The sequence below is a fragment of the Euprymna scolopes genome, chromosome 1 (assembly GCF_053919585.1).
Source record: "Euprymna scolopes isolate OS-2025 chromosome 1, ASM5391958v1, whole genome shotgun sequence".
In the NCBI taxonomy this organism is placed as follows: Eukaryota; Metazoa; Mollusca; class Cephalopoda; order Sepiida; family Sepiolidae; genus Euprymna; species Euprymna scolopes.
The window spans coordinates 19,287,396-19,300,430 of NC_136482.1; positions in this window are offsets into that span (position 1 = coordinate 19,287,396).

A 13,035-nucleotide genomic window follows, 5' to 3' on the forward strand; every position below is an offset into this window, starting at 1 on the left:
AACATTATGAAAAATGGAAAATTCACTATGAAAATTAAATGGAAATATTCAATGGGTGCATCATGCCTGTTATGACATATAGTTGCCATTTTTACCCATGCCATGTTTTATCGGAGTAATTCTTATGGTGCAATTTTTACCAGTGCTGTTTGTTCGTATTGCCACTTGGATGTGAGAGGCTACCAATCTGAATCAGGGGATAATGTGCGGAGTTGAGCATCGAGGTTTTGTTCGCGTTACATTTTAACTTATGCATGTTAGTACAGGCACGAAAGCAAGAAGCCAGGAGGGAATTCCAAATTCTAGTAGTCGGAGGGAACACATAATAGAGTAGACGGTTTTCCAGAATCTAGGGATCTTTACAGTTAAGAGGTGGAATTTTGCTACTTGTCAACTTAGTCGGGAATATGTACGTCGAGGGATCACAAATGCATTAAGTTCATCAGAACAAATTCCATTAAAGCACCTGCTTTAATGGAATTTGTTCTGATGAACTTAATGCATAGGGATGCAACATAGCGGCGATGGAACAGGAGTTGGAGCTTGGTTGATAGTACGAGAGTTATTGGCGACTTCTTTTTCTTCTTTTAGACCGTGTTAGATGTACCAGTTCAAATGTGGCAACAATACTCCATTCATCTTTGAAAAGATGTAGGATACTTTTATGCATTAGTAACTTTCTTTTACTTAAAGTCATCTATATGAATATAATTATAAAAAAAACTTCACGCCTGTACGTGCATTTTCACGAGTTAACTTTCTTTGATAATTAGACATCGGATTATTATTTTAATATAATTTTGGTCGAATTTTTACTAAAATCAAAAACCAGCGTAAAATAAAACGAAATTTTAAACATTTTATTTTTAAAATATGTAATAATCGTAAAATTTCACCTTAATGCATTTCGGTTTTTTATTTACCAATCTTATAACTTTTGACTTTATTATCGTAAAAAATTGAACAGGATTTTACAGGGTTGAAAATTTAAACAATTTTCGTTAACGGGGGTGGTTGTTTATGATGCTGAACGTAGCATAATACAGTTTTTCATTCTATTCCGGGGCATCAACGGGTATCCCAGCTAGTTTTTAATAAAGTTGATTACACTTCCTATTTATCTGTTATTAACTCGTTTGGACAGTTCTTTTTATGCAAGCGTACTCGAGCACAAACCTTTTGTATTCAATTCATTCAGGAACGACTTCCTCTTTACTGGGTGCGGCTGTCCGTCTCTCTCTCTCTCTCTCTCTCTCTCTCTCTCTCTTTCTCTCTCTCTCTCTCTGTCTCACCCTCCCTCCCTCCCTCTCTTACACACACACACACGCACAAACACGCACATACATACACATGCATAAATCTCATGCTCTCTATCTCGCTCGTTCGCTCTCTCACACAAACACGTGCGCGCTCACCCTCTCGCTCGCTTTGTCAAAGGTTTAGGGCCCAGGCACGTGCCAACAGTGGCCTTTTTATAACCGATAGAAACATTTTCAGCTGTGCACGAGACCTGTGCCTTGAACGGCCGGCGCCTCGTCCCATTCATCAAACCGAGATGGGGAGCGGTGGACAAGTAATAACCTTTTCTTACTTTTTCCCATACGACGAAAAAAAAAAAAAAGATTAATACGAGACCTCGAGTCGCGTCACAACGTTTGTCGTGTCTCGTTTACGTAGGCGCACCTGGGTTTTCTACTAACGTACATCACACAAAAGATTAAAAAAATAGCTCACACGTCTAAACACAGACACACAGCAATGGCGAAAACATACTAATGTTTACATGTATGACACATAAACGATACTACAGCTCACCGAAATAAAATTGAATGCCTTGAATACTGTTGCCAACGATTACACAGAAGATGCGTTGATGACATTTTAGCACCAGGGAATAAAAGATATTTTATTCCATTTTATTTATTTATTTATTTTTATTATTATTATTTATTTATTTTTATTTATTTATTTATTTTTTTTTTTTTACAGGGAGGTGTAACACGTTTGGCCATATTAACTTATGCCTGGACTGATGCAGACGAATAAGCTTCTTTGTGCTCGCACGTTGCTTCCATGTAAAGCATACATATACGCCGACAAGTGCGCGTGTGCACTTCGCGCGAAAAAAGTCAATTTGATTTTTTCTTTTGCGTTTTCTATGAGAGAATTTATTTTCTTCATCGACTTTAAGTCTTTTGATTTTTATATGTAATTAGACCGATCTTTTATTCTATCTCTGCTCCTACGACTTTTTTATTTTTTTATTTTTTATCCCCCCCCTTCTTCTTATGTTGGTTTGTATATGCGTTTATGTCTCACTTATACATAACGTTACGTTTTTTTTATTGTACTGACTTGTAGCACAGCCCATGGCTTTAGATAATTTATTTTGACGACAGTTTCAATTATTTTGCCATGGAGTCTGACGACGAGCTCTTATGTAAGATGTTATTAGTTCTGAAAATCAGTGGTTGAGAAAGATTCTTGTAATTGTTAAAAGAAAGAAGCTTAGTCTTAGTAGCAGTAAATGTTACCATTTATTTCTGATCTCATCACACTACGAACTAAATATCATTTTACCAGGTTTTGCCCAAAGGTTCTCCTTTTTTTCATCCATTTCACCAAGGTCAGATATGAAGACAGTTTCACGCAAGGAAAAATGAATCACCAGCTTCCTCGAGGCGGACAACAAGGGAGATTATAAAAGAAATTAATGATCAGACATATCAGCATTCCTCGGTATTTGTGTCTCAGACGACCGGCAGTAAACCTACCATCATTCTATATAAATAAACAGTAGATGTGTGTCTGTCTGTAAATATTAAGCCGATAAACTCTTAAACTAATGGTCACATAACACTGAAATTAACAGGTAACACTAATCATTCATCAAGGATTGTTTATAACGAGTAAAATCTTTGTTTGGGTGGTCGAATTACACATAGGAAAATATGTCGCAAGTTGAAATACAAAATGTTCATTTCAACTTGACGACATATTTGTATTTCTTTCTGCGCATGGCCAAGTTAAATTTATTTCTTGAAGTCGTTTAATATTAATATTTTCTCACCTGTCTCTGAATAGCTAAATCGGTAGGAGACGCGGCTGGAGTGCTAAATGTTTTGGTTTCGATTCTAGCTGATGGCACCCAAGTTGGTTTTATTTTAAACTTTTGACAGCATTACTATATATTAGGTACACTATAATAGTTAACAGAGAATTGGCTCTGTAATAAATACGATATGTGCATCAGCGTAGTTTACGAACCGGCAACGAAGTAATGCATAAGAAGCTGTATTTGCTAGAACAATGACTTTTGCAGGTCGACGTGTCCATTTTCAGGGGTCCTGACTGTTCTATCCCACTCTCTGACACTTGTGTCACATCTCCTTCCCGTAAGAGAAAGATAAATAAAATTAGAATAATACCAAGGCGAATATAGGCTGGGCTGACAATTAAACGTAATCAGTTATTTTCTTTACCCGCTTTTCAGGATATTAGACATAAAGTCAAATGTGAATTTGATGAAAGTGTTTCTGCCAACTGGATTCAGTTACTTGCTTCCGACCAGTTAGATATGAAGTTATTTTAACAAAGAGGAAAAGACGGCACACGTTTGAGGTCGCGACTAGAGTAGACTGCAAAAAAAAAAAAAACAATCCTGTATTGGCATTTAAAATACTTTTATGTTGCCTTTTATGAAATATTAATAAATGAAGAAACATTTCATATTAAATTCCACTTAGTATTACGCATGTAACTTGAGAAAAACACGTCAACATTATGCATTTAAGCTAAATAAAAAAAAGATGGCGACCGAATTTAAACTTACATTTTAAAGCAAGATGGCGACTGCATTTGAACTGATGCCGTGTTTCGCTCATTCACTATAATGTTGACATATTTCAGCGTGATTTTCTCAAGTAACATGTGTAATAGTAACTAGATTTTAAATCGAAACGATTCCTCATTTAGAATGATTTAACAAAAATATTTTAATGCATATACATTCTACCTTGTCATCGATTATTAACGTTTGCTAAAAATCAACGTCTCAGTGGAGATTCTGGAAAGAGTTAGAATATAGTCTAGACCAGACACGTCAGCATTCCATGGTAGAACCGCCCTAGGTGATCAACAGTCAACTGTCTCTTTTTTGGAGTAGGAGTTGGCGCCTTGGAAGTTGTTCATCTTGGGGCCAAAGCAGATAATACCTGATCTCAACAAAGGAGGGGCTGATTGTTAAGGATAGTGCCTAAAATCAGAGTGAAAATTCTGTGAGCTAAGTTTTGTTTTCTAGAATTGCTTGCCCGTGGCACACAATACTGCGAAGCTTCTTCCCAGCTCAATATAACATAGTGGTTTTCAATTCCAATGTAAGCAAGTACTTGTGGAGCTGGCCTCTTAAATAATTAATTTCTATCAAATTTCTACCATCATCAATCATCACGATGTTTTCTTACTTGTAAACTCATTATCCTTGAGTGAATCCCCGGTATTGATAAGCGGTTACTCTTTAGATGGTAAACAAAACATTCCTTAGGTTGCCAAAGTGATACCAAGACAAACTCTATTCCTTTTGAATAATATGAGTAAATAAAATTCTTGAGTCAGTTTTGCATTGAGTGAGAATTAATTTTGATTTATAATCAAAATTAATTCTCACTCAAAACAAAACTGACTCAAGAATTTTATTTACTCATATTATCTACATTTGATATTGGATAATAAATGGTAGTTTTTAAAGCCTAAAATGTAATCGAAGTATGAACAGGTGACGCTGTATGCCATGTATTTTCTTGCCAGCCCCCTCCCTCTAAAAATATCAAATTAATTCTCTCTAAAATAAGTGCATATAACCGTGCCATAGAATACGTCAAATGGAAAAACACAGTTAGTATTTCCTCTTTCTAAAAATAAGTGTTGCTATTACAAACATAGTTGGAAAAAAAATATTATTTGAAACATTATTGTAATTATCTTTCTTTCGTCACAGAAATCAGTGAAGTTTTCTTTCGGTTATATTCAAGATTGTCTACTCTATTTGACTTCCGCTTTTTGCTGTCCATTTGGTTGGACAATTAGACATTGTCAAGCAGCCACTCTTAACATAAGGAAAGGGAGAGGTATGTAACGTTATCTGAGAGGAAGATAATCATTCTTCAGAAGGGGCCATATATTGCTTATCACCGTTGTCCCGTCTGCGGAGCGGAAACCGGGATCAAAAGGGCGGACAATCTAAACTATGACATTATTTTTTCAATTTTTGTTATATGAATCAGGTAGTAGAGCTTAGGGATAGGTAAATGACAAAGCTTGAATACCGAAAGCCGAGCTACATCATTGTCATATGTATTGAAATAAGTTAGAATGAAAATGGATAAATTTAACATATAGCATTATTTGAATACGTGTCCAATTATTGTGAGACTCGGGCCTCACTTTGGAGTGTATTCGATGGTGGGATCCAGTTTGAAAATTTGGGAGAATTAGGTAGTCCCCTCTCTCCCACCGTGGGAAGATGTGACATCGGAAGGTGCGTATTAAAAAGGCAGCGCAGAAGAAGTGGGTGCATACTTGCTGTCAAAAATAACTAAGCAAAGTGTCGTCATTTTCTGGTAAGAGCCGCCTCATTCGATTAAAAATAAACCAACATATTTTTTTAAGAATCAAATATAAAGTTGCATAGAATCATACTTGGGCCCGACAATAAGCTGGCTTAAAGTGAGCCAGTTAATGTCGGTTGTAGAGGACATCTCAACTTGGCATGAAGAAAACATGCATATGCTATCCCAGATTAATGACCATGTGACAACTTGATCGCGAACTGATTCAGGCGAATGTTAAAAAAAGAAATCGCTTTAATTGGTTACACTATTTCTTTCTCCGCTTCGTTGGAATTCACTTTTCTTTTCACTACTTAGAGCAAGGAAGTTTTCACCGAAACGTGTGAACTCAAAATGTGTTTAACCAAGGAAACTCTTTCCAAATCAATAAAAAGTAACACGACTATGTTAAAGTAGTAAGCCAGTACTATAATCCTAGTGGACCTAGTGGACAAATTAGTTTTGGCTAAACTCCATTAACCATTGTTGTACGGGAGAATCCAATAACGTCTGACCAACACCTCAAAAAGCAAAAAGGACTCTATAAATCCCGTCAAGCCTAAGTTCGACTTACGTACGTATGCTATATAAAAATGAGATAGGCGAACGGAAACTAAGTACAACTCACAGCTATAGACGCAATAACAAGAACAAAGTAAACCAAGGCACATGCGTACACGAATACTCACATACGTATATAACTTATACACATATATTCACACTATAAGTATAACAGCCTACACATTTCTAATCTTTGTGATTATTAGCTGAACTTTCATCACCAAAGACGTGCTTCAGGACATTCTTATTTCAAAGTTGCCACAGCATTATCCAACTGTAAATTATAACAAAATTCGTTAACACAGTTAGTTATTGCGTCAGCATGAAGTCGGATTTTCACTTTTGAAAATAATAATTATCTGATTTGAAAGTTCTTTTCTGTTGTCTCCGTCCATAATATGGAATTAAAACCGAAGACAGACGCCATAAAATTTAAACGAAATAGTATTTGAACATAAAATTGAGAATCTCAAAGGCCAGGACACATCTTACTAAGATCTGTTTATCATTTTGTATTATTATTATTATTATTATTATTATTATTATTATTATTATTATTATTATTATCATCATCATCATCATCATCATCATTATTATTATTATTATCATCATCATCATCATTATCATCATAATCATCATCATCATAATTATTATTATTACTACTACTACTACAACTACTACTATTATTATTATTATCATCATCATCATCATCATCATCTATTTATTTATTTATTCACTTATTCAGTCACTTGGCTACTATCAAATATTACTTTTTGGGAACAACTTGAGGCGTTCCCTGAGAGCTTGAGTTACAATAAGCCTCCCCAAATGTCTAGTATTCTCCACCTCTTTCGATAACTTTTGCAAACCACATCTCTTTTACTTTTTATTTATTTATTGCTTTAAATTATTTTCTTCCTTCTAATTCGCTCTTCCAATTTTTCAAATTATGACAAACCCTTTTTTTGTTTGTTTTACTTCCGCGGCCAGTAAGCATTTCTTACTTCCTTAGATTAGTTTTCACACTCGAGGGTTTTCCTATAGATTTCAGTTTATTATAGAGTAATGTGTTAAACAAAAACATATTTTACTAAAATCCGGTCAGCAGATCAGAAAACGGAGAGAGAAAGCATAGATAATTAATCAGGTGCTAGATCTTCGGAACGGATCATAGTCACGACTTAAACACTAAACGCTGTACTACATAATTATTGCACGTATTTAGAAAATGAAAATAAAAATGTAGTGAGTTAATATTCTTCTCCTTTCTGTGTCTTGGAAGCATGTGATCATACAATAGGATCACTTCATTATTTACGTAGACCTTTGCATTATTGGTTGTGTTGGTCTTTCAAGCTGTACTAGTTGGCAGACAAAACAGTATTGCATTGTAAGGGCCTCTGTTCCACATTTGCAGATGGTTGGCTTAGTTTTGTAACCTCATCTGGTCATAGCAGCTTTTGATCGACCCATTTTTGTTCTTGCATAGTGAGTTTCAGGCATCCAGTGTCCAAGCGACAAGTGTTGTTATGAGTTTTTTTTTTTTTTGTTGTTGTTTGGGAGGGTGTAAGCTTAAATATATTCCAAATAGGATTAGCATAGTCCGCAATATAATAGCACAGGCCCAAAGCAATACATGTTAATGTCTGAGCTATGACTCTCCACTTGGAGTTGATCAGTTTTCGTAGGATGTTATTTCGGAAGCTGTTTTTTTTATATAATTTTTACATGTTCCTTGTATGAAAGGGTGCAATCAAATATTACGCCAAATTAGAAAATCTTGGTGCGATTCTAAGTGTCACGCTATATTAACAGATCGATTGTCTTCTGGTTTCTGGGATAAAATTGTAGCGTTAAGATTTTCCATGTTTTAATTTTAACAACAACAGAAAAACAGAAACATGTGTAAAGGCTAATTATATGTCCTCGATTTGACCATAAAGTAATGCTACCCAATTTGAGAGATTTAGGTCGGTTGATTGTTTTTGTTTTACGGTACATCATCCCTTTTCAGGTTATTTAATTCCAAATCCAGTGATTTTGAAGAAAAAGTTTTAATAGAATATTTTTTTCAAGTCACTTGTTATTAAACCCATAATTGGAACTCTAACAGTTACTACCACTCCGAGTCAGAGTGGACCTGGGAGCAATGGCAATTAAAGGGTGGCTACACACTCCCCAAAGCCCGGAAGTTGGGGCCTCACCATCGGATATAGTTTATGGTCATATTCAGGACCGCGAGATATTTAGGGATGTAGTGTTAAACTTAATTTCTGGTTATTTCTATGTTTATTGTACTGTTCAGCGGTATTATCTGCAAGGATCCTTGCTACGAGCTAAACAGTGTATGCCTTAGGTATAACATAAAAGGTATTCAGTGATAAGCCTTTTAATTCGTGAGGCTTTATTTTATCTAATAAGCATTGCCTACGAACAATACGGGAAGAAAGGTTAATGAAGAGTGTAAGTTAAATAACGAAAAATATTGTAAAAGTATTAAAAAGGATAAATGTAATGAAATACATTGAAAACGCTTTATTAATGGTATTTGTTATTCATTATTAATTTGCCTTTCATTTCACAATCAATTTAAATCACATGTCAGTGTTACATGTCCCGGCCTAGAATTAAAATGAACGGTTGAAATAGAGGTTTATATATAAATATAAATTCTAGATAAATTCGCAGAGTAAGTAGAAAATAGTTTCATATTTACCGTTTCGATACAAAAGTGTTGTGTAATTCTGAAGACTTGAATAAAATTCAATTAAAGATTTTAATTTTGAATAAAGTAGCGTTGTTTCTTTTTACAGAAGGTTTCGTACTTCCTTTGAGGTTTACTCAGTTTCCATTTTTGCATAAAACTATTTCAGCTCACCGTTTTGTTTAACTCTAATTTTTATTTCAAGGGGTTATTTTCCTCGAATAATCTGTAAAAGTATGAGTGTGTTTGTGCACAGCGAGAGGAATAGGGTGGACGGAGAAGAAAAAAGCTGAGTGGAGATAGGGAGAGAAATATGGAGGAGAAATATAAGTTTAAATAATAAGTTACACTATTACCCTGGCAACGTCAGATAGTCATGCTAGTTTTTAATATAATGTATTTATCAGAAATTGAAAGACGTATTAATATTTTCCGAAATAATCACCTCATCGCTCACATGAACAACTCAAAACATCATTCAATTTCTATGTTATATCCGATAGATAAATAAATAACGGAACTAAAGGGGGAAGCAGTTATGCGCGCACTTACTTTAATGTATAAGCAAATATACATGCTTAAATACCTGCAGTTTGTGCCAAATAAAAACGTATAAATATATAAGAACACAGCGTGATGTTGGTAAAATGACGTTGGTCGCTTTAGGGTAATGAATGAATAAAAAAAATATTCAGAAGATTCAGGTAAGAAATAATAACGATGATAGCAATGCGCGTGGAATAAATAAACAAGAATTCAAATATGCCCGTTCGTTATAAATCCCCCACGTGGCTGTGGGATAGCAACGGATTCACTTGGAGATTAACGAAACAGCAGTTGTAGAATGTTTTAGGAAAGAAACGGATTGCTCCTGAGATGAGGCAGTTGCATGTGGAAGGATACTGGCCTCGGGGAAATAAGCAGGTTCTTTTAACTATTTATAAATAAGATATCCTCATTCTTTCTAATCGTTTCTATTCGACTGCCAATAAGCATACCATCGTTTATTTTTTTAATGTTTCTCATTTTTCTTTATTATTCTTTTATTTTGTTTCAGAATTTTTAAATGAGGATTGATAATTTTGATTATTTTGATTTTGTGGTCTATTTCAGCTGCAGCACCCGTTATTGCCTTGATAGAGTACAAAGCTGAGTTTAAAATCTAGTGGACGATACGCTTTTCTCCCATTTATTATCTCTTTTCCAGAGAAGAAACATTATCTAATCTGTTGATATTTTCCAGGTAGGTGCCCGACTAAGCGTCAATCGATGGTACCTCCTGTGAAACGCTCATAACAAAATCTTATCTAGCTACAAACACTGTCATTAGTTCCCCTCCCTCTCTCTTAATATCTATCTATCTGTTTATCTATCCATATATATACACACACACACATACATACATACATACATACACATATATATATATGTATATATATATATATATATATATATAATTTTACAAACTTCTATAAGCAATGCTTCTTTCCTAATACTGTGCGTCTATGGAATACTATACCACTGAGTTTCCTTCCAACTGACTACAGCATTGTCGTTTTAGGTCCAATGTAATAAAACTCTTATTCAGCCTTTCTTTTTCAATTATTAATATTTGACCAATCACAAACACTATAGACAATGATCAGTGTGTAATTTTGCCATCCAATTGATATGCATTTAATCTTTACTCTCGAGTGGCGTTTTGATCTTGATTTTTGCTAGAGAAATACTATTATCCTTTTCATTATTACATACACTACATTTCGGCCGATTTAGCCTCTGACCTTTTGGTGCATCAGAAATGTTTTAGTCAAACTTTCAAATCTTCAAATCAAACCCGGATACGTGTACAGAATTCCGAATTTAATCTATTGCTTTCATAACCGAATAGAATATCCCATAGTAAATCTAGTACAAGTGTACCAATTGAATTTGCACATAACATAATCACATCGACAACACGCGTTCTTTTTAGATTACTGAAGGTAAATGACGTTAAGTTTGACCAGTACCAGATGCGTTATTATTTGCTAATATTAGGCACTTCTTTACTGTTCAGGTAAGCAAGTATGCATAATACCCGCGGGAGATGAATGTGTCTACCTTGCACCATTCCAGGTCACCCTTGAGCCAGGAGTAATACATGTTAGCCTCCCTCTTATATTCTAGAAACCTGTATAAATCTAACCTATCTGTTTAAATGTATGTATGTGTGTATGTATGTATGTCTAAAACGTTCGATAGAGATGACGAATTTTCACGAGAATGGTATCGTTTTGAATTTCCACCCTTCGAGCGAAAATATATCGAAAAATTAGCTAAAAGCAGTAATTCCTTCACCGTCAACTAGACACTTTTTCTACAAGGAGGGGTCATTTGTTTTTTGGGGTTTTTTTCGCCCATATTTTCGGAAATCATTCCCTTTCCGGTTGACTAGCCTTAATTTAAACCTTAGCCACTTCCGGTTTGGCGATGGACGCAACAGCAAAACGTCATGGTTTTTTGTTTGATTGTTCGTTTGTTTGTCTGTTTGTTTGTTTGTTTGTTTCCACGTACTTTTTCGTCCTTCGCATTTGAGCCTTCCTTGTTACATAAAAAGGGCTGTCCCCTTTCCATGTAAATAAGAAGAATATAAGATAAGTGAAAATGAGATTAGGATAAGCCTAGAATCGAACCCTGCAGGCAAAGTTAAGAAATGAAATGTTAGAAATTAAGTCGATTGTTAATTCTTTTAGAAATCTGAATATTAAATATGTCAGTAAAAGAATGAACAATGCAAATTAAATTATATTGTTTAAAAATAGTTTAGATTAGAATTGAGGATTCATTTGTTTGTCAAAAGTGTGTTGGACAAACATATGTAGAGCCACGCGAAATTAGTCACGTTTGTAAACACACTTCTGGCGTCATAGATGGAGGAGATTCTCAATATAGGATTAAAAAGTTAGTTAGTCAATATAGGATTAAAGAGTTAGTTAGTCAAGAGTGTTGAGTTGAGAGTCAGTCAGTTGGTAGTCAGTAGTCAGTTGATGAGTTAGAGTCAGAGCCCCTTAGAGGCGAAGGGAGAGAAGAAGACCAATGTAGCCATACTAGTTGAATTCCTGACGTCATCGACCGGCCGATCAGATAAATAAAGAAGTCATCATGGTGTTGTAACTGTTGTCTTGTGTCATTCTTCATCACGAACGAAAGGTAATTGTGTTTATCATCTTATAATGAACATTGTGTAACCTTTCGAAGATTATGTATCTTCCTTCCTCTATGTGAAGAACTCTGCATCATATCACCCTCTCCTCGGTATATGTAATCCCCTGTCTGATATATAAATGTCTTCCCCTCAGTAATTGTCACAGTCGTCTATCTGTGTTATAAGAACTGTTAATACGAGGTCTCCAAATATAAGAACTATTATATATGAAGTCTCCAATAGAAATATAAGAACTATATAAATGTCTCCCTCATCATTGTTATATATGTCCCCGTCATCCTCAAATATGAACCCGTACTAAACAGCAGCCTGCCTACTACCACTTTTTTTTGCTTAACACACACCTCCAAACACCCGGGCAACGCCGGGAACCCATGCTAGTTTACCATATAAGGAAGTTTCTCAGTCGTGGTGGTGAAAAGTCATCTAAGAAAGAGGAGCCCTGTTTAAACAATCTTCTAGTGATCGTGTCACAAACAAAACACCTGCTTTCAGTTTGTCATTAGCCAGCACAGAAGTAGCTAGGCTCAGAAAACTGTCATGACAATGCTCATATCATTGTGCAATCTGGGCTAAACGGAGATAATAGAGCACGTTGAGACCGCATTCGTAACCGCGTTATGTATGAGTGTATGCTAATATCTATGTGTTTATATATTTATATGAAGTACGTTCCAAAAGGAATGATCTCATTTTTATTGATAAGGGGGTGGGTTACAAGTTGCATTATTATTATGGCTGAACTGATGTATTCATGATCTGAAAGTTACATCTTTCTGTTGCAGATACTGATGGTTTGAAGCTCTAAGAAAACAACTCCTGTCATGGACGTGCACCAGAAGAAGAGATACGTCACTGAATTCATCCATGCAGAAAACCTAAACTGCTGAATTGAACACACTTGTTGAACGTTTACGAGGCTGATGCAATCAATGTCAGCACAGTTGGGAGATGGG